Raw genomic sequence first — 22433 nt, 5'->3', positions numbered from 1 at the left:
TTCTCAGTTCTAGGCCAAGACCCGAAGAACTGAATAAGAACCGAATCTCCGTAATTTTTTAATTAATTTATTTTAAATAAGTAAAATTATTTTATTTTTTCTAAATAAATTTGTTAACTAGTTAATTTAGTTCAAACTACAAAATATGATTTTCCAATTTCTAATATTCAGTTCAAAATCGACTTAATGAAATTGACCTCAATTTTATCCAAATCTGTTATTCTACTGTAGTGTCATTTCTACCATAGAAAATCGAATTAAAACTCTATAACATCTCTCTTAATTATTTTGAGCTCGCTATCTTTCTCTTTCTGTGATTTTAATAATCAAATTTATGAAGAATTCAACAAAGATAGACGTGAAACATATAAAATTGAACTACGTGATTTTGTAAGAGCTAATATTAAATATATCATTAATTAAATTAACGTAATTTTGTATATATTAAAAAATTTAATTATAATACGGAACCGAACCGGATCGAACCGAACCGAATGGAACCGAACCCGAACGGTTCCGTAATTAAATTTGGACCCGACGATTCCACTTACTAAATACCCGAAAATTTCGGGTCGGTTCGGTTCTCATTAGAACCGAACCAGACCATGTCCAGCCCTAGGCAAATCCGGTGGTATAGATTCGACCGAGAAAGTATTGGTAGGAGGAATCAAATTCGTGACCAAAGGCTCCGCAGTCATTTACTCCACCAACTTGGCCACCCCATGAGGAGCATATTTATTCCCTCTTTATGGTTTACCCGAGATGGTGTTTTATAACGAATACCTATAAATCTTGAAAAGAATGTAAAACAAAGTCAAAGTAGAGATATTGTACTAATTAAAAGAATGCCATGTTTCTATTTCCATTTTGTGTCCAGAGCTTCAATGTCCATTTTTACCTCCCCTGGGTTTTTCCAGATAAGGGAAGGCACTCAAAATGTTGTGGGCTCTTAAATCTTGCCTTGTCAAAATTCCCACCATCAGAAACACTTGTCAGAGAAGCTAACGCCAGGTCACATACATTTTTACTCTGTTGGGTTGTGATGCCAGTCCATCCCATTTTTTAGGCAATGATGAGATAAATGGCCTTCGACCCAAGTACTAAACATTACCCAATAACGTTATCTGAGATGACCCACCAACCCAAATCCGATATTCAGCCCAATTGTGTGTGAGTTGCTCTGGACCGTTGGATGAAGATACAGATCAACGATTGATTGTGGCGTTACTATAAATACGGGTCTTTAACCATAATTTGAGAGACTTCTTCATTCTCTCTCTTTTCTCCAACCATTTGGAACCTTTTGGGTTTTGAGTTCTTCGTCTGTTCATCTTCTATGTGTGAGTCGATCATTTTCTCCTGGTGAGATCTGAAATATTCGTGTTTTCTCTATGTGAGTAAACCAATATCTGTGATTAGAGTCTAGATCTGTCTATTGAAGCAACCCCACGTTGGAGACTTGTGAGGGTTTAAGGTTTGTGTACGGCTCTCTTTGATAATACAGAAGGGTACAAGGATCTGAGTCTAAATCGGTCACTATTCTTGGTGTCCAGTGGTAATTTGTAGAGTTGTTAAAGTGTATTTTCTTGGATCTGTAATTTTCTATCTGAGTTTTGTACATAAGAGTGGTGTCAGAGCACTATACTTGTGATTTCTTGCCTTCGATCGGGTTCTGGAACTTGGAAAATTAATTTCCTGTGTTCTGTTCCAAGATCGATTGATATTTCATGAAACCCTAGATTTGGTTTTGGTTTGATCTGAGAGTTTCACTTACGAATCCGATTGTTTCGAGTGAAAATCTAAAATTCCTGGGTAATTTCTTGGTTCGATTAGTGGCTGGACCCCAAGGTGAATCCAATCTTGGTTTGGATTGGCCCCTAGACCAAAATAATATTTGTTTCTGTTGTTATCTTTAGTTGGATTAGTGGTTAAATTTCTATGAACCACCCTCTGGTTTACATTCTGTTATACCCATATCACTGATTTGATTATTTTTGTGATATTATGTGTTCTCTTTATGAGTCTTAACTGCATTTCTCACGTTTAAGTTCACTTAATTGGTATATTTTTTTATTAACTTTTGGATCTGTGTGACTTGTTATTGAAGTATACTGTATTGTTCTTGGGATGTTCAAATTGAGCCTTGACCTGAGAATACGATTCTCACGAAATCCTGGTGAATTTGATCATCTTATATAGTAATCTGTGATTAGTTTTCTGTTCACTTGATTTTGATAGACTGTGTGTCTCTACTGTTTACATAATTGTGATATTCTTATCTGATTGCTTTATTATACCATTGTGTGATCTTTTGACTCTCCCAAAATTTGTGAAGGTCAAAGCACTTCTGTTGTTCAAGATTGATTAGTTGTCAAGTCTTTTTCAAAACCTTTGAAGTACTTTGTGTTATTTCTTGTTTTTTGAAAATGACAAACATTTCTTTTGAACTTGGTGTTTTTTTTTTTTATGGAAAATGAGATTTCCCCATTTGACAATAAAAAATGAGGGGTCTCTTGGTTCAACAAAAAGTTGTTAAAGTAATAACACAAGAATATCCTGAAACTATGACAGCTGATCAACAGTAAGAATTTGATGAATTTGCATATACTTCTATTATTTTACATTTGTCTGATTAAGTGCTGAGAAAAGTTGGTAAACATGATGATACTAAAACATAGTGGGATGAATTAGTTAAACTTTATCTGGTTAAATCTTTACCTAATAAATTGTTTCTGTTGGAAAATTTTTTTAGTTTTAAGATTGACCCCACTAAGGATATAGAAGATAGTCTTGATAGATTTAATAAGTTAGTGCAAGACATAACTAATGCTGGTGATAAAGTTTCAGAAGAATTCAAGGCTGTAGTCCTTTTAAATGCTATCCCTGAGACATATAAAGAAGTAAAAGCAGCAATAAAGTATGGGAGAGACACCCTTACACCTTACACCTGACATAGTTTATACTCCTTGAGGAGTAAGGATCTTGAACTTAGAAGTGAAAGGAATAGTGTTGGACCAGAAAATCTATTTGTTAGAGGTAGGACCCCAACCAGATTTAATTCCACTCAGGAAGGTCAAAGTAGTCAGGGAACTATTCATAGGAGAAAGTTTAAGAGTAAGGGTAGATCTAAATCCAAAACCAGGAATAAAAAATGCTATGGGTGTGAAAAAATAGGGCATTTTATAAAGGATTGTTACAAAAAGAAAGATGAACATAAACAAAAGGGGATGGATGAAGGAAATGTTGTAGAACCCACTACTGTCGATGTCTATGCTGTGACCGAACAAACTCTTGACCTTGATATTTCTAATGTTGTTAATGAAGGAAATCAGGTTCAAGAATGGATTCTTGACTCTCGTTGTACCTTTCATATGACCTCTAGGAAGAATTGGCTGGTAGATTTTAAGAAAATAAATGGAGGAGAAGTAGTGATGGAAAACAACATAGCTTGTAAAGTTGATGGTATAGGAAAGGTTACATTGAAATTTGAAAATGGATATATCTATACCCTTGAAAGGGTTAGATATGTTCTTGATTTGAACAGTAATCTGATTTCAATGGGTAACCTGGATGATTTGGGCCTAAAAGGTGAAATTGGTGATGGATTCTTAAAGGTGATTAAGGGCTCTCTTGTCATCTTTAAGGGAATAAAAAGAAATGGAATTTATGTTGTTAAGGCCATTATAATTAGTGATGAAGTTGCTGAATCTTCCAATGCTAAACTTGATGCCACCTTAAAGTGGCACAAGAGATTAGCCCATGTAGGTAAGAAGGGTCTACAGATTCTTTACAAAAATGGGTGTGTTTGGAAAGGATTCCATATCTAAAGTGCCTTTCTGTGAAAATTGCATTTTAGGTTAGCTGCATAGGCTGCATTTCAACACTAGAAAGCATAGGACTACCTCTATTTTAGAGTATATACATGCTGATATGTGGGGGCCTTCATCTACTATCACTCAAGGAGGAAATAAATATTTTCTATCCTTGATTGATGACTATTCTAGGAAAATTTGGGTCTACCTAATGAAACATAAATCTGAAACCCTAAAAAGTTCGACACTTGGAAGAACTTGATAGAAAATCAAATTGGGAAGAGAGTTAAAGTGCTTAGAACAGATAATGGCCTTGAATTCTGCAATAAGGAGTTTGATCAGCTCTGTAATAATGCTGGAATTGATAGACATAAGACTGCACCTTATACTCCTAGACAAAATGGAGTTGCTGAGAGGATGAACAGGACTTTATTGGATAAAGTCAGGTGTATGTTTATAAGTTCTGGTGTTCCCAAAGTCCTATGGGGTGAAGCTTTGATGATAGCTTCATACATTGTGAATAGAACACCTTCAAGTGCTCTAGGTGATAAAACACCTGAAGAGCAATGGACTGGCCATGTCTTGATTACTCACATTTAAGAATTTTTGGGTGTGCAGCCTATTCTCATCAAAGTGTTGGTAAGTTAGAACCTAGGGCCATTAAATGTGTTTTCTTAGGCTATCCTGATGGGGTAAAGGGCTATAGATTGTGGAGTAAGGAAACAAAGGGTTTTAAAATTATCATCATAAGCAGAGATGTTATTTTTGATGAATAAAAAATGCCTTGTTTGAATAATATTGAGTCAAATGGCCATTCTGAAAAATAAGAGAATAATAAAACCAGATTGCAGGTGGAGGTTAATGCTCCATCTGAACCTGTTCTAGGTGAACAGGTGGAGGAAGAGGCAGAGATGCTTCATATCCTCATGAGAATGAAGAAGAAGGTGTGCAAAAAAGCATAAAAAATCAACCTATAGAATTAGGTGATTATCAATTGTTTAGAGATAGGATAAGAAGGGAGATAAAAGAACCTGTTAGGAATAGGGATTACCTTTCACTTGCCGTTCTTTCTTATCAAGATCTTGTCTTTAAAGAACCTAAATCTTATGAAGAGGCTATTGACAGGCAACAATCTGTAAACTGGCAGGCTGCTATGAAAGATGAAATGGACTCCTTAATAAAAAATAAGACTTGGAACTTAGTTCCTAAACTTGCTGGTAAGTCCATTGTTGACTTAAATGGATATTTACTGTTAATGAGGGAAATGATGAGAAAATGCCTATAAGATTTAAGGCTAGACTTGTAGCTAAGGGGTTTACGCAAAAAGAAGGCATAGATTATAATGAAATATTCTCCCCGATAGTTAAATACACTACTATTAGAGTTATGCTTGCTCTTGTGACACATTATTATCTTGAACTCGAACAAATGGATGTAAAAATGACCTTCTTGTATGGTGATCTTGATGAAGTGATATACATGAAACAACCACATGATTTTATTGATGAATCTAAGTCTGAACATGTTTGCTTGTTAAAAAGATCCTTGTATGGTTTAAAGCAATCTCCAAGATAATGGTATTTATGATTTGATAACTTTGTATCTACTGTTGGTTTTACAAGAAGTAAATTTGATCATTGTCTTTACTTTAAGTACGGCAAAGAAAATGAAATTATTGCTTTTATACTCTTGTATATTGACGATATGCTATTGATAGGACAAAACATGCATTTGATCAATAATATCAAAGGATCTTTGAGCAAAGAATTTGAAATGAAAGACCTTGGCCATGCTAAAAGAATTTTGGGAATGGAAATAATTAGAAATAGGAGTAATAGAACATTGAGCCTAAAACAAACTGGTTATATTGAGAAAATGTTAGATATATTTGCTATGAATAATGCAAAATCTGTTACTCTCCCTTTAGCCAGTCATTTTAAATTAAGTAAGGACTAATGTCTAGTAAGTGAATTTGAGATTAAACAAATGGAAAAGATACCCTATGCTAATGCAATAGGATCAGTCATGTATACCATGGTTTGCACTAGGCCTGATGTGGCTCATTCCATTAGCACACTTAGCAGAGTCATGGCTAACCCTAGACCTGAACATTGGGTTGCTTTAAAATGGTTATTGATGTATTTGAAAGGTTCATCGCACTTAGGCTTAGCTTTTAGTGCTTGCAAAGAGGGTGTGGTACTTAAGGGCTTTGTTGATTCTGACTTTGTTGGAAATAGTGACAACAGAAAATCGACCACTGCCTATGTGTTTACTTTGTTTGGAACTTGTATATGTTGGAAATCACAACTCCAACCAGTTGTAGCTTTATCTACAACTGAGGTAGTATATGTGGCAGCAACTGAGGCAATTAAAGAAGCTTTGTGGCTTCAAAGTTTACTTTCTGAAATAAATGAATTGAGCAGCCTTGTTGTACTATATTCAAATAGTCATAGTGCAATACACTCGTGTAAAAACCCAGTTTATTATGAAAGAACTAAACACATTGATGTAAAATTGCATTTTATTAGAGATATTGTCTCTAAAGAAATTTTGTTCCTTCAGAAAATTGCTACTGAATTTAATCTTGCAGACATGGGGACAAAGGTATTACCTTTGAACAAGTTTAAAACGTGTTTACAAATGTTGAATGTTGATATTGGGTAATTTTTGTGGTGTTTGCAAGTAATATACTCGATGCCAACTGGAAGAGCTGGGAAGCTTATGTTTTTTATTTTATTGGATATTAATTTCTAATAGAATTTGTACTATAGGCCTCTTGTATTACCACTGTCATCAAGGTGGAGATTGTTGGGAAGTGATGTCAGTCTAGCCCATTTTTTAGGCAATGATGAGATAAATGGCCTTAGGCCCAAGTACTAAACCTTGCCCAATAACGTTATATGAGATGACCCACCAACCCAAACCCGATATTCAGCCCAATTGTGTGTGAGTTGCTCTGGACCGTTGGATGAAGATACAGATCAACAATTGATCATGTGTTACTATAAATACGGATCTTTAACCGTAATTTGAGAGACTTCTTCATTCTCTCTCTTTTCTCCAGCCGTTTGGAACCTTCTGGGTTTCTGAGTTCTTTGTCTGTTCATCTTTTATGTGTGAGTCGATCCTTTTCTCTTAGTGAGATCTGAAATATTCGTGTTTTCTCTGTGTGAGTATACCAATATATGTGATTAGAGTCCAGATCTGTCCTTGAAGCAACATCACGTTGGGGACTTGTGAGGGTTTAAGGTTTGTGTACGGGTCTCTTTGATGATACAAAGGGTACAAGGATCTGAGCCTGAATCGATCACTACTCTTGGTGTCCGGTGGTATTTTGTTGAGTTGTTAAAGTGTATTTTCTTGGATCTGTAATTTTCTATCTGAGATTTGTACATAAGACACTCAAATCCAATACTTCTCACTATCAATGGAATAGCTTGTAAACTTACCCCGGTTGCTTGATATTTAGGTACAATGAGCATGTGACGGAGCCCCACCTGCCTGAAGAGCACCATAACCCTTGCTACTGATATGCTTTCGACCACTGTGTATGGAGTAGTATTGGTTAGGGGATGCAAGTCTACATACATCTCCATTTCATCCTTTGTCACCATTACCTCTTCTATTTTACCCTACCTTTCAGCTAGTTCGATCCATGTAAATTTTTCTCTCACTTCCCATTATTCCGTTCTCCACCTCTCTTGCAAGATCCATTTCTTCTTTAGCACTAAAATACGATGAGTTCTTATGACCAATCCATGCAGCTCAGTTGCTCCATTTGGCAGACCCATTGGTGGTACCACCCCTTCATCCACGACTGGGAAACCATTGTGCGTGGTGTTCTTCAACACTTCCACGATACGACCTACCTTCTCAATACAACTAAGGGTGACAACTGCTGGCTTTACATCTGCAAGCTCTCCAACTGTGATATTTCTCATCTGTGGCTCAGGATGTGCATCCAAGAAATGAAGTCCCTTTAGTTCCAGTATTATTTCATAGATGTTTGGATTGAAGCAGTATCCTACAGTTTTAGTAATTAGTAGAACTAGCATTGTAATGGGTAGCAATAGAAGATTGTTGGCAAGTTCAAAAAATATGACGCAGAAAGAAACTGTCATCCTCATTGAACCAGCCATGAGGGAAGCTGTACCAAGAACAGCATAAAGTCCCTGATCAATTTTTGTGTATGGTCCCATGGCAATACCAAGCATGCGACCAAAAGCTGAACCAATGAGGATGATATGGAGAAACGGACTAGATAGTGTAAGTGTTATGCCCTAGACCCAATCAATTTAGGTTGTAAACACTTTTAATATGTTTAATGCATTTATTTTTGGCCAGATCTATTATTTATTTAAATTAATATTCTGATAAATAATATTAAATAATAGAGTCCGAAAATTCAAGTTTAAGTGATTTGTTAATCACAAGGAGTTGTGATTATGAGATGCAAATTACATATGATTGGATCTTGAGTAATCCATAGTCGTAAGTAATAATGAGATATGGATAGACCATCACGTGTGACATTTCTTACTTGTGAAGTAAGTAGCTAATCTCACAAGCTAAAGTGTGGTGACACTTAAATAAACACGTGAATGTTTTGTTATAGAACGAAACATTGGAGACCCTCTAAGAGATTCTACATGGATAACTATTTAAGTGTCAGTGGTTGATCTCTAACGTTCGGTAGTGAAATTGGGTAAGGTCGTCATAGTACCTTATATGAGGACAGTCATGCATTGACGGTGTTGGATGTTGCTCTGCCAAGGGCTGCTAATACGGCATCGCTCTGGTATGTCGAGAACCATATGAAGGTTGTGAATGACCGATAGAGTATTCGTCACTCTTAGATAGTAAGAGATTATGATCTGCATTTCATTCAATTAAGTCGATAACGAAAAGGAGTTTTCGACTCATATTGACTTAATGGTAGAATGAAAGATATGATCGATAATCGAGATTGACACACTTCTATATCTCGTAATTGATCGGATCATATTGATGAAGGGATTATAATTTCATAGTAAACGAATATGTTTTGTTTTGTCATACCACGTGACATCTTTCGTCACATGTGTTGCCCTGATGCATAGCTAGATGTCAATCTGGGACGGCGAGTGTGAATTGGTGATAAATTAAAACGGTTTTTTAATTTATCAGTTTTTGATTAGATCAAAATAATATTTCACGTCGTTAGGTATCGTGATCGGGAACCTGATGGGTAGCATACAAAAGAGAATTGAAATATTTCAATTTGTCAATTAATTAATTTAACAATCGTTGGATAAATTAATTAATTAGGTTGGTCATTTATAGCTCTGAATTAATTAATTGGATTAATTAATTCATGGATCGGATTTAATTAAATGGATTAATTAAATATTGGACCGGACCAAGCCGAGCCCGTTTGGGGTTAAATAAGTACATGGCTAGGGTTTAAAATCCATACAATTTTCATAATTCTTGCTAGCACAAGAGGTAGAACCCTGGTAGTTACAATATATTCTCTCTGTGGAATTCATTGGAGGCTGGACAATTGGACAACTATGAGAGGCAGATCAAAGTTGTTGGAACAAAGATAACGCAAAGGAATTTGCAAATTCAAGAAAAGGTATAACTTTTATCACAGTTCTTATCTAAATACAAAGATGAATCCTGATGAGAATTGAAATTATTTTTATTTCTGCTGCGCATGTTTAAGTAATTCCCAACAGATGGAACGACAATGCCAAAGGTGACGAGTCCCAAAATGCAATACAGTGAAAAGAAGATAACTAGGGAAAGAATTTCATATTCTGTCGAAGTATTGATGGAAAAGATGTTCCGGTCAACGTCGTCATTGGTCGTAAAGAAAAGAGTAGCTAGGTCATTGTAGTAACCCTTTAAGCAGTTGAATTGCTTGAAGTTTCCCGTCCTTCCAGTTGTGGGACAGGAAGAATCTCGTAGTGAAAGATCGCAAGGTCGGCATCTTGCAAGGAAAGGAAGTCCATAGAAGCATACAGAGGTGAAAATGGAGACACTCAAGGCCAAAAGAAGTTTATGAAAAATTTGCCCTTCCTACAAAATGGCCCCAGACTTACAGGTCAGATCTAATCAATAGTGTGAGTTTTGATTGAAGGCATATGTTGAGGTAGGGTTAAAATTTAAGACAAGTTTTACAAGCAATGATTTATATAGTTAATTGACTACAGTTTACCATATTTCTTAACCAGAACTTGGAAGCATATAAAAGTTGGTGCTTACTCATTTATGAGATTGTAGACCCTCAGGACCTTGTAGAGAAGATGGTAGTAAAGGCTCCCTAAAATGCCTCCAATGACTCCTATTACAGTAACAGGGATAATGTCAACGACATGGTACCTTAGAGAAACATTGCTGACATCAAACATGATCAACCCTCCTTTCCCGAATAGCCCGCAGTTTCCAGATTTCCATGAACGCCCCAAGAACTACCACCACAACTGCTGTATTGAAGAAAGTTCTCTAGAGGAGTGCATTTCTCCACCATGTTGCCACCTCCTCAAGAGCAAAGAGAACACCGCCAACTAGGGCTCGGAAAGCAGCACAGACACTGGATGACGCACCACAGGTGATGAGATCTCGACGATCCTTGTCATTGTTGAAATACCTTAGCCAGCGCCATTTTGAACGGTAATTATCTGGCCCACCTTGACCTAATAGCGAAGCAATGGAGCTCCCTATGTGCACTGGAAGCCCTTCTTTTCCAAGATCTAAGCCTGCATCCACAGCTCCTATGCTTCCAATAATCTGTAATGATGAAGATTGAAGATAGTAGCAATTTCTCAGTAAGCATGTATTCGAAACTTTCATCATATTCACCGATAATTTTCCCTTCGTAAATATCATACAGTGAAATTCTCTCCCTCGATCCTTATGAAATTATATTTACATTCAAGCCCATCATGGAACTGTATCTTTTTTACGAAAAGAGTGTCCAATAAAAATAAGGGTGTGTGTGACTACATTTATTTTCCATGAAAAATATCAGTTTTCCACCCAAATTCCTACTTGAGGTGTTTGATTGCTAATTTTTTCCACGGAAAATATTTTCCAACTTTTGAAAATATGTTTAATTTTCCTTGTTTTTAAGGAAAACATTTTTTTTTGAGTGGATGTGGTTTTTATTTTCCACAAAAGAAGGAAAATATTTTCTTTTCTAGGTGATATTTTTCATATCAATCAAACACATTCTAAGGTTAAAACAAAGTGATACTTGGAGTTATGGACATAAACTACTAGTGGCATCAAGTTAACATCTTGATATAAACTGAAAGAAAAATAGTGCTTATTTGGTACAAATTTTAAGTCAATTAAAATCAATTTTTTGATCGTTATTTCACTATTCTATCTGTCATTTTTTTAATTCTTCTCTCACAGATAGAACATACGTTATCTCTAACGGTCAAAAAATCAATTATCAAAATCCTTACCCAACAAGCTCATAATAGCTAATAAAAAGTATCACCATCAATAACAACTCTGCACTCGTATCTGATAAGAAGCCAAGTACTAATCACAAACTTGTTCATATATCAGTTTCACAAAATTGATTTTACATTAGTTGTTCTCTAAAAAAAAAAAAAAAGGGAAAAAGTTGTATTCCCAATAAATGATGAACCTTAACCATCAATGTTGTTGCACCATACATATTGGGGGTATCAACTCCATTCAGATAAGCTTTAATTTCTAGTATTCCAGGACGAGCTGCTGTAGGTGCAAAACAAACACAGAGGATGGCAACTACCAAAGTAAAAAGAAAATTTGGTCCAACAAAATATGCGAAACCCAATAGTTATCTACACCCACCAAACCATTGCCAGTACATCTCAAAATCCTCATAACTATAGTATTTAACTAATTTGGTTATTAGCAAGACAATAGAAAGATTCAAATTAAAATGAAAATTCATTCAACAATACCTTTCCTTTTCAATGTAGTTAATCACAGCTATAAGTTTGTACCCTGCTATGTTTTCAACTGCAACATTGATGAGAGTGGCTATTAGTTTTGTTAGAAGCCCAACTAGGAATGCTAGTGTCCATTTCAAGAAGATATACTGCAATACTTAGACTTTTGATCTGCTTCTCCAGTCATGTTTGAATAGATCATTTTCATTGATCCTAGAAAAAGATAATTTTATATGATAATATTCTAAAAGGTCAAGGAATCATAAAGAAGAAAAAAAGGAATTCATGTAAGTATTATGCCCTAAGTCCAATCAACTTTGGACATAAATACTTTTATATATAATTAATGCAATTAAATGGCAGATCTATTATTTAATTAATAGACAATTAAATAAATAATAGAGTCCGTAGATTCAAATATTTGTAATTTGTTAATTACAAGGAGTTGTGATTGTGAGATACAAATTACATCTGATTGAATCTTAAATCATCCGTGGTCGTAAGTAATAACGAGATACGGATATCGTTATTACGGATAGACCATCACGTGTGGTATTTCTTACTTGTGAAGTAAGTAGCTGATCTCACAAGTTAAAGTGTGGTGACACTTAAATGAACACGTGGATGTTTTGTTATAGAACAGAACATTGGAGACCCGTTGAGAAATTCCACATGGATAACTATCTGAGTGTCAGCGGTTAATCTCTAACGTTTGGTAGTGGAATTGGTCCTTTGACTTGAGGTCGTCATGGTACCTTATATGAGGACAGTCATACTTTGGCGATGTTGGATGTTGCTCTGAAAAGGGTCGCTAATACGACATTGTTCGGGTACGTCAAGAATCGTATGAAGGTTGTGATTGATCAATAAAGGATTTGTCACTCTTAGATAGTAAGAGATTATGATCTGCGCTTCATTCAATTAAGTCGATAACGAAATCCTTGGCCAAGGTGTACTCATAAGTCGAAAATGAGTTTTTGACTTATATTGACTTAATAGTGGAGTGAAAGATATGATCGATGATCGAGATTGACACAATTCCATATCTCGTAATTGATCGGATCATATCGACGAAGGGATTATAGTTTCACGGTAAACGAACGAATTTGGTTTTGTCATACCACGTGACATTTCCCGTCACATGTATTGCCCTGACACATTGCTAGATGTCAATCAGGGACGGCGAGTGTGAATTGAAGATAAATTAAAAGGGTGTTTTAATTTATCAATTTTGATTAGATCAAAATAATATTTCACGTCGTTAGGTATCGTGGTCGGGAACCTAATGGGTCGCACACAAAAGAGAATTGGAAGATTGCAAATAGGCAATTGGTTAATTTAACAATCGTTGGATAAATTAATTAATTGGATTTGTTATTTATATTCCCGAATTAATTAATTGGATTAATTAATTCACGGACTGGGTTTAATTAATTCGATTAATTAAATATTGGACCGGACCGAGTCGAGCCCGTTTGGGTTTATATAAATACATATGTAGGGTTTGAAGTCCAAAAAGATTTTCATTATTCTTGCTGGCACAAGTGAAAACCCTAGAAGCTGCAATCTTATTCTATGTGTGGATCACCGTTGGAGGCTGGACAATTGGACAGCTGTGGTGGAGAATCAAGGTTGATGGAACTAAAAGAAAAGCAAAAGGATTGCAGAATTCTTCAAATGTACAATCATTATCACAATTTCTATCTAAACACAAAGGCGATTCTTGGTAGGAATCGAAAATTATTTTAAATTCTGCTGTGCATGTATAAGTAGATTCCCAACAGTGGTATCAGAGCCTACTTTGTGTTTGTTAGGAATTGATTTGCATGATTGAATAATCAAATGTTGATTGTACATATTTTTCTTGTTTCTAGCAATTTCAAAATTTGATTTTCGGATTTAAAAAAAAAACTGAAAAAAAGGGTTATGGACGGGACTGGTCGGCGACAATGTTGTTGTCGGCGTTGGGCAGCCGGCAGTGGCGCTAGCCGCTGCCCAAGGGTGGGCAGCACCGGGCGCTGCTACAATGCAGCGCTCGGCGCTGCTTCATGCAGCAGCGTGCGACGCTGCTGTTCCCTGCTGCGCTGTCGAGCGATGAAAGGGAAGGCGCGGCGCCTGTCGCCGTCCCATGAGGCAAGAGAAAGAGAAATTGTTTTTTTTTGGGTTTTCAGAAATCGGGTGGAGACGGGGGCCTCAACTGCAATTTTGGAAATTTCATGCCCCTGGTTGCAATTATGGAATATGGGGTCAGTTTGCAATTTTTGAAAAAGGACCTGTTCCGTAATTTACGAAATTAAGGGACTCTGTTGGAAATTTTAAACTAGGGTCAATTTGCAATTTTGAAAAAGTAGTTTTGAATTTAATTTCAAAATGGTTTTAAATTTGTTTTTAAATGTGTTTGACCTAAAATGTCAAATTGGACCCGTTTAAAATTTTAATTTAAATTGACGATTTTTATATTTTCGTTAAAATATGATTTTAACTTAAATATTAAATTTGACCCTAAATTGAATTTTATTTTATTTAGGAGTTTCATCTTATATTAAAATATTAATTCAATTTAAATTAAAGTTTGACTTTAATTTAATACTTAATTAAAATTTGATTTTAACTGGTTATTCACCCGAATATATTTTCGGAATTAGAATTGGATTCTAATTTGACATTTAATTAAAATTCGATTTTAATTAAATTGTCATGCCCTAAATTTCTTCTTGGAATTAGAGTTAGATTCTAATTTTCTATTTAATTAAAATTAGATTTTAATTAAATCAATTCACCCTATAATTTGTTCCAATTAGAATTAGACTCTAATTTGATGTTTAATTAAAATTTGATTTTGATTAAACATGTTCGTCCTAAAATCTTAGATTTAGAGTTTAGACTCTAGCTTTACCATTTAATTAAAATTTGATTTTAAATAAATTCATTCGCCCTTAAATATTGGAATTAGAGTTAGACTCTAGTTCTGTCATTTAATTAAAACTTGATTTTAATTAAATTCACCGCCTTACATTTTGAAATTAGAGTTTGACTCTAATTTGATATTTAATTAAGATTTAATTTTAATTAAATAATCCCGCAATATAATTGTTGAATTAGAGTTGGACTCTAATTTGTTATTTAATTAAAATTTGATTTTAATTAAATATTCCCGCTAATTAAATAATCGATTAATATGATTAATCAATTATTTAATTATTCGATCCATTTGTCTAAAAGAGTTTAGACGACTTAATTGCTAGAAACTTGAAATTTATTTGCATATAATATTAGATATTATATAGGTATACATTTATGTGATGAATGTATTATTAGTGGACGATTATGGACTCGACCATATGGATGTGTTGAATGGTTAATTTTTATTTTTGTCGTTTTATGGGCTTGCGAGCTCTTAATTGTTTTGGGCCTACGAGCCCGTTATTATTGTTATTATTTTGGACCTGCAAGTCCATTATTATTATTATTGTTACTATGGGCCTGCGAGTCCAATTTCATTTAGGTCTGCGTGCCAATTATTATAGGATACATGTTGGAATTGGACTAATTGAAGAGACAAGAAGAGGTGAAGATCATGGAGATGGTGCATTGACACTGTTCAATGCTATACCCCCTAAAAATTGACCAACTAGTCTTCCTTATGGCTCGGGAAGACTAGATAGTAAAAGTCCATTATCGTTCACACTATTATATTACGTTATATATATATTTATTTGCATAGTTGATATATATATATATATATATATATGTGTGTGATTGTATTGTTGTTGATGAGACTAATGAATGCAAAATCCCTCCATAAAATATGAAGTCACATTTGTAATCGCCTTCCATCATTATAGTGAAAAATCAGAGTCCCAAATTGTCTCAGCTTGTTGAGTACGCTCAAGGCTGGTCCATTAGGGATATGTTTGACACTATGAAATATTTGATATTTCTAAATGATGGGTTTGACTTAACTAAAATTTATCTTTTGTTGAGTACACTCAAAGAGATAAATTTTAGAGGCATGTTAAGCTAACACATAAGATGTGTGAAAATAAAAAGTTGTCAGCTTAATGATTTGAAAGTTGTATGGAGATACAATTGATAATCGTATCTACCCAAATATTATATTAGGGCTTATTGAGTACACTCAAGGTCTTAATATAATAGATGAGATCCCAACCCACTAGGAGTCAAGCGTGGACTCCATAAATTTATGTGAGAGGGTCATAAATTTTATTTAAACAGTGGGAGCATAATTAATTTAATAAAAGACCATGTTAAATTAATTGATGCATTTTATATATTCTTTCCTTTTTTTTCGTCATTTATATTTATTGAATCTGAGTAACCACGTGTTTTGAATGGCATACTAAATGTCAACAACCAAACTATATTTTCTTAATTGACACCGCAATTTGAGAATTGTTCTCATGCATGAGAAAATTGGTCACATCCTTGAGTAGCCCTTTCCAGAGACACCTACTGATGACTCAATTAAAGAAGAGGTGGCTACTGTAGTAAACGCAGTGATGACAATAGTACTGCAACGTATGTGATACTTGCAACTATGTCACTGAATTACAAAAGCGACTTCAGAGTATAGATGTTAACACATAATTCTTCATTACAAAGAGTTGTATGATGATTATCATGTGTGGAAGGATATGAGACTTCCAAACAACTATACCGGTGCAAAATGACAGAGTAATCTTCAATCGATGCTTAGACACTGAAGATGATTGACGTTGAGAAATGTCTCAACTGTGTTCAATCATAAACAATAAACTAAGTAGTGACTTGGTTCTACAATCTCTGTCAGAGAAAGCTATTCATAACTAATTATGAATTTAACGTGAATAAGCTCGAATGCAAAATTATTAAGTTGCTTAACATGCTTAGGACTGTTAAGCCCTTTATCAAAGTTGGTAGTGGGCAAGCCATTGATTCCTCTAAAGATATTAGAGGAAGTCTAAAGGGGCTTTGTGAAAGCGTCCAATATGGTTAAAACAGTCTAAGCGAAGGACAATGCTAAATCTAATGACCCTTGGTTTCGTTATAGAATGAAAGGTCATTGGAAGAAATATATACAAGGCTTATGTCTATTTCATTAGTTTCTAAGGTATTAGATACCATATGTAAATCCCATATTTATACATATATGAAGAAACTAAAAAGGAGTAGACCACTGCGAAAGGGAGAAGTTGACATACACGTTGGAGATGAGCAAAGGTTGCCACATTACCTGTATGAATATACTTCTCACCATTGCCTTTTGGTTTAGTATTGGAATTAGAGAAATGTCGTTTTATGCCAACTATAGCTGGAACATTAAAATGAATTTCATGTTCGGACATGAACTATTTTAATATTAAGGACAATTGTTATTCTTGTTTATCTTGTTAAAGATCATAATGGCTATGGTAAATTATAAAACGACATTTATATTCTTTAATACTAAAGATTCTATAATAAGTATAGAAATTATAAGGCATAAATACTATAATCTAATTATTACCAAAATCTGACATGACAGACTTTGTCATTTAGATGAAATGTAATTCCAAAGTTACATAAAGATGTATACTTGAGATTAATTGATTTTGAAAAGTACAAAATTATGCATGTCTGGCACAATAACCAAATCTTCTTTTACTTGAAAAGAAGAAAGGTCAGCATAATTACTGGTTTAATGCATAGTGATACATATGGATTCCTGTCAATCAATGTTAGGTAATGTTTCTCTTATTTCATCAATGATCATGGATACTTAATGAAAACTCAAACATGAAACTCTTGAAAAGTTCAAGGGATTCACACTAGAAATAGAGAAACAAAGAGGCAAAGATACCCACACATTAAGATTCGATCAAGTGAGAGTATTTTAAAGATAAAATTTAGATTATCTAAGAGAGAATGAGATTCTCATGCAGTGGACTCCTTCATATACACTGTAGCAAGGTAATGTATCTAAAAGGAGGAATCGTTAATTATTACATATAATGAGATTAATAACAAGCCATGCAAATTTCTCAAAATTGTTTTGAGGTCACGCATTGATTGCAGTCTGCAACACACTAAACCATGTCCCATCTAAATTGGTTAACACAACTCCATACGAGTTATGGAAAGACAGTAGTCCCAATTTATCTTGTATGAAAGTTTGGGGCCATGACGCTTATTTGAAATGCCTTAAATCGGATAAGTTTGAGACTGAATCCGATAAATACATATTTGTGGGATATTCAAATGAGACATTTGAATATAAATTCTATTATCATGAAGAAAGTCTTCGCCTCACGACATATCGTCTTCTTAGAGAAAATGTTTACTCTTGGAGAAGACAGTGGGAGTAAAATAGAATTTGAAAGAGTTCAAGAGTCTACAGATATAGTTAACCAAGTAGATAAATTCGAGTTTGATCCCATATCTGATATGGGACATACTTTGGATCAGGAAGTAAAGACTCATGAGGACATGACAGCTCTATGTGAATCTAGTAGGATCATTCGACCTTCAAGAAGGTGCGGATCCATGATCATTAATCAGGTATTAGTGATCCAGGACAATGAACCTGCTAGTTGCAACAAAATAAAGTCAAGTGTTGACTTAAAAGAGACCTCGAGATGAAACTCGATGCAAGTGAACAAGGTTTGGACCTTGGTCAAGCCTCCTAATGGAATAAAGCCCATAAGCTTTTGTAAATAGTTTCCAAAAGAAAAGGTCGATATGGATGTGAATATCCATATATACAAAGTAAGGCTAGAAGTAAAGATTAAGTGTTGACCTTGGTGAAACTTTTCTCCTGTGACCTTGCTGAAGTCCATTCGGGTTTTATTTGAAACAGTGGCATATCGTAACTAAAGGTTAAGAGAAGTCTCTTGGAGCTGAAATCTTAGATTTGATGAAAAGTCAAAGTGTTTGATTTTATCAAATTTGAAAAACGAATTGTGTATTTACAAGAAGATAGTGGGAGCATTGTCGTGTTCCTAATATTATAGAGAACGATATCCCTATATTTCAATCATTGAAATAATGGTTGTTAAAGGATTTATTCATAAACGATATGGGATAAGCAACTTGATCTATAGAGGTAGATCTAGAAGATTGCTTAACTCATCCCAATTTACATGGATGAAATCTTGAGAAGATTTCATATGGAGAAACTGGTTTACTCTTAAGCGGTATGTTGGAAAGGTTCCAAACGTGAAGCAACCGTTGATTCAATAGTAGAAACCTAATACATGGATATTTCAGAAGTAGCAAAGAGTTGCAATATGGATCATGATGTTCATAAATGAACTTAGAGTAGTTCCTGATATTGTTGATCACATACAATAGTATTGTGATAACAATAGAGCCATTGTAAAAGCAAAGAAACTAAGGTCTCATCAATGATCCAAACATGTATTAAAGCGGTATAATCTCATCAGAGAGATAATACATAGAAATGACGCAAAGAGAAAAGCAAATTTTCACATTTAATAATATTGCAGATCCACTGGCAAAGAGTTGTCGTAGTATAAACATGATCGTCATGTAGACTTATGATATTTGATACATAAGTGATTGGATCTAGTGCAAGTGGGAGTTTGTAAGTATTATGCCCTAGGTCCAATCAACTTTGGATATAAATACTTTTATATATAATTAATGCAATTAAATGACAGATCTATTATTTAATTAATAGACAATTAAATAAATAATAGAGTCCGTAGATTCAAATATTTGTAATTTGTTAATCACAAGGAGTTGTGATTGTGAGATACAAATTACATCTAATTGAATCTTAAATCATCCATGGTCGTAAGTAATAACGAGATACGGATATCGTTATTGAGGATAGACCATCACGTGTGTCATTTCTTACTTGTGAAGTAAGTAGCTGATCTCACAAGTTAAAGTGTGGTGACACTTAAATGAACACGTGGATATTTTGTTATAGAACAGAACATTGGAGACCCGTCGAGATATTCCACATGGATAACTATCTGAGTGTCAGTGGTTAATCTCTAACGTTTGGTAGTGGAATTGGTCCTTTGACTTGAGGTCGTCATGGTACCTTATATGAGGACAGTCATACTTTGGCGATGTTGGATGTTGCTCTGAAAAGGGTCGCTAATACGACATTGTTCGGGTACGTCAAGAATCGTATGAAGGTTGTGATTGATCAATAAAGGATTTGTCACTCTTAGATAGTAAGTGATTATGATCTGCGTTTCATTCAATTAAGTCGATAACGAAATCCTTGGCCAAGGTGTACTCATAAGTCGAAAATGAGTTTTTGACTTATATTGACTTAATAGTGGAGTGAAAGATATGATCGATGATAGAGATTGACACAATTCCATATCTCGTAATTGATCGGATCATATTGACGAAGGGATTATAGTTTCACGGTAAACGAACGAATTTGATTTTGTCATACCACGTGACATTTCCCATCACATGTATTGCCCTGACACATTGCTAGATGTCAATCAGGGACGGCGAGTGTGAATTGACGATAAATTAAAAGGGTGTTTTAATTTATCAATTTTGATTAGATCAAAATAATATTTCACGTCGTTAGGTATCGTGGTCGGGAACCTAATGGGTCGCACACAAAAGAGAATTGGAAGATTGCAAATAGGCAATTGGTTAATTTAACAATCGTTGGATAAATTAATTAATTGGATTTGTTATTTATATTCCCGAATTAATTAATTGGATTAATTAATTCACGGACTGGATTTAATTAATTGGATTAATTAAATATTGGACCGGGCCGGGCCGAGCCTAGCCCGTTTGGATTTATATAAATACATAGCTAGGGTTTGAGGTCCAAAAAGGTTTTCATTATTCTTGCTGACACAAGTGAAAACCCTAAAAGCTGCAATCTTGTTCTTTGTGTGGATCACCGTTGGAGCCTGGACAATTGGACAGCTGTGGTGGCGAATCAAGGTTGATGGAACTAAAAGAAAAGCAAAAGGATTGCAGAATTTTTCAAAGGTACAATCCTATCACAATTTCTATCTAAACACAAAGGCGATTCTTGGTGGGAATCGAAAATTATTTTAAATTCCTCTGTGCATGTATAAGTAGATTCCCAACAATTCAAAGGTCATTATTTGTTTTTCTTTTTTCTCTTACTCATAATGCAATCTCTCTATATGAGAAACCTTAGCTCCAACTATGGCGAGTCCACTGGAAGAAAGCATCCGATTTCTTCTGAGCAGAGGCTGATGGACGCTAGTGCTCTCGGGGTGAACTGCTTCTCCATCCCTGTTGGTTGTAGTTGATTTTGATAACTTGTTCACTTCCTCCATCAGGTCAGTCTCTGAAGCAAAGATGAAGGGTGATTGACCAAGGCAGTTATAAGTTCCAATTTCAATGGAGGGTAAGCAGTTCCTCTCTTTTTGGATTTTATAAAATTTGATAAATTATGCGCTGCATTCATTCATGCTTGTCTTCCCCTAGCAAATAGTACATAGACTCTGGACTTGAGGGTTTTTTTATGTAACAATAGTGACCATGCTTTGTTGGAAGCAGTGCTAGTCCTGTAATTGTCGGGGCCCGAGGCAAAATCCGTAAATTAGGCCCTCCGGTGAAATCAACGTAAATGCAAAATTCATTGGTGTATTATGCGACCTGTTGCTAACTTAAAAAAACTAACATTAAAACAACAACCAAATATATTATAGAAAAGATTTATATTATGAACTATTAAAACCAACAATGTTTCAAACAATTAGTAAGGGCAAGCCATTGGTTACTTGAGAAGTAGAATTTCGACGAAAAATGTAGAGTTACACCCTCGATGCGTGTTTCTTCATTTGCTTTTCCTCAATTACATTCAACACATGATGATTCTGTTAAAGAAATACAACAAAGTAATCAACGTGGGACTCCAAAATTGACCCAGAAAAAACCACTATTTCAATAAATTCAAGCTATTTGAACCCAGAAAAGAAATTAAATAAATCATAAATAAAAATGCACAAAACAGAAACTTTAATAAATAACAAAAATAAATGAAGTCTTTAAAAAAAGAACACTCAACACCCAAAATATCTTTTAAATCGAAATAAATTGCGAGCTAAAACCAAAAGTGATAAACCCAAGTCCAAAGATCCCGAAGAATATTACACAAAAGAAAAAATAAATTACGGCATTATGAGTCAAAAACTTGGAAAATAACATCTCTGAGCTCTTTGCACGAAAATTAATCATAGAAAAAAGAAACACAAAAATGAAGTGGAAATCAATTACAAACAATGGTGCAGAAATCAGAAATGAGAAATCAAGTAACACAACAACACACGTTTGACATCACTCGTGCATAAATCATAAACAAATGCGAGCAAAAACCTGAAAATGGGCCACAAAATACCATATTACCATGACATTACAGACTGCCAAGAGGGGCAAACTACGGAAGTGGAACCCGAAAGCCAGCCGGAAGCAGGAAATTTGGGATTTTGGAACGGCGAACAGGAAGGATTGAAGGAGAAGTCGAGAGAGACGGAAGAGATGGAGACAATCGTTTGGGAAAGATCGTATTTGAGAATTTTGGGTAAATAGACAATAGATTATGGATATATAAGTTGGGTTTTGGGCTGTCATTGTTCAAATAAATAAATAAATAAATAAATTGGGGCAAAAAATGAGGCCCTTTGGAGTTTGGGCCTTAGGTGCAGGCCTCACTTGCCTGGCCTCA

General features: G+C 34.8%; 1 pseudogene; it reads right to left on the bottom strand.

Moving 5' to 3' along the window:
* Positions 1–686: 686 nt before the first annotated feature.
* On the bottom strand, positions 687–21280 carry LOC111402578 (annotated as a pseudogene).
* Positions 21281–22433: the final 1153 nt, after the last annotated feature.

This window comes from Olea europaea, chromosome 10 (assembly GCF_002742605.1).
Source record: "Olea europaea var. sylvestris chromosome 10, O_europaea_v1, whole genome shotgun sequence".
Classification (NCBI taxonomy): Eukaryota; Viridiplantae; Streptophyta; class Magnoliopsida; order Lamiales; family Oleaceae; genus Olea; species Olea europaea.
Note: the sequence above shows the minus strand (reverse complement) of the source record. Positions and strands in the feature narration are given on the sequence as shown.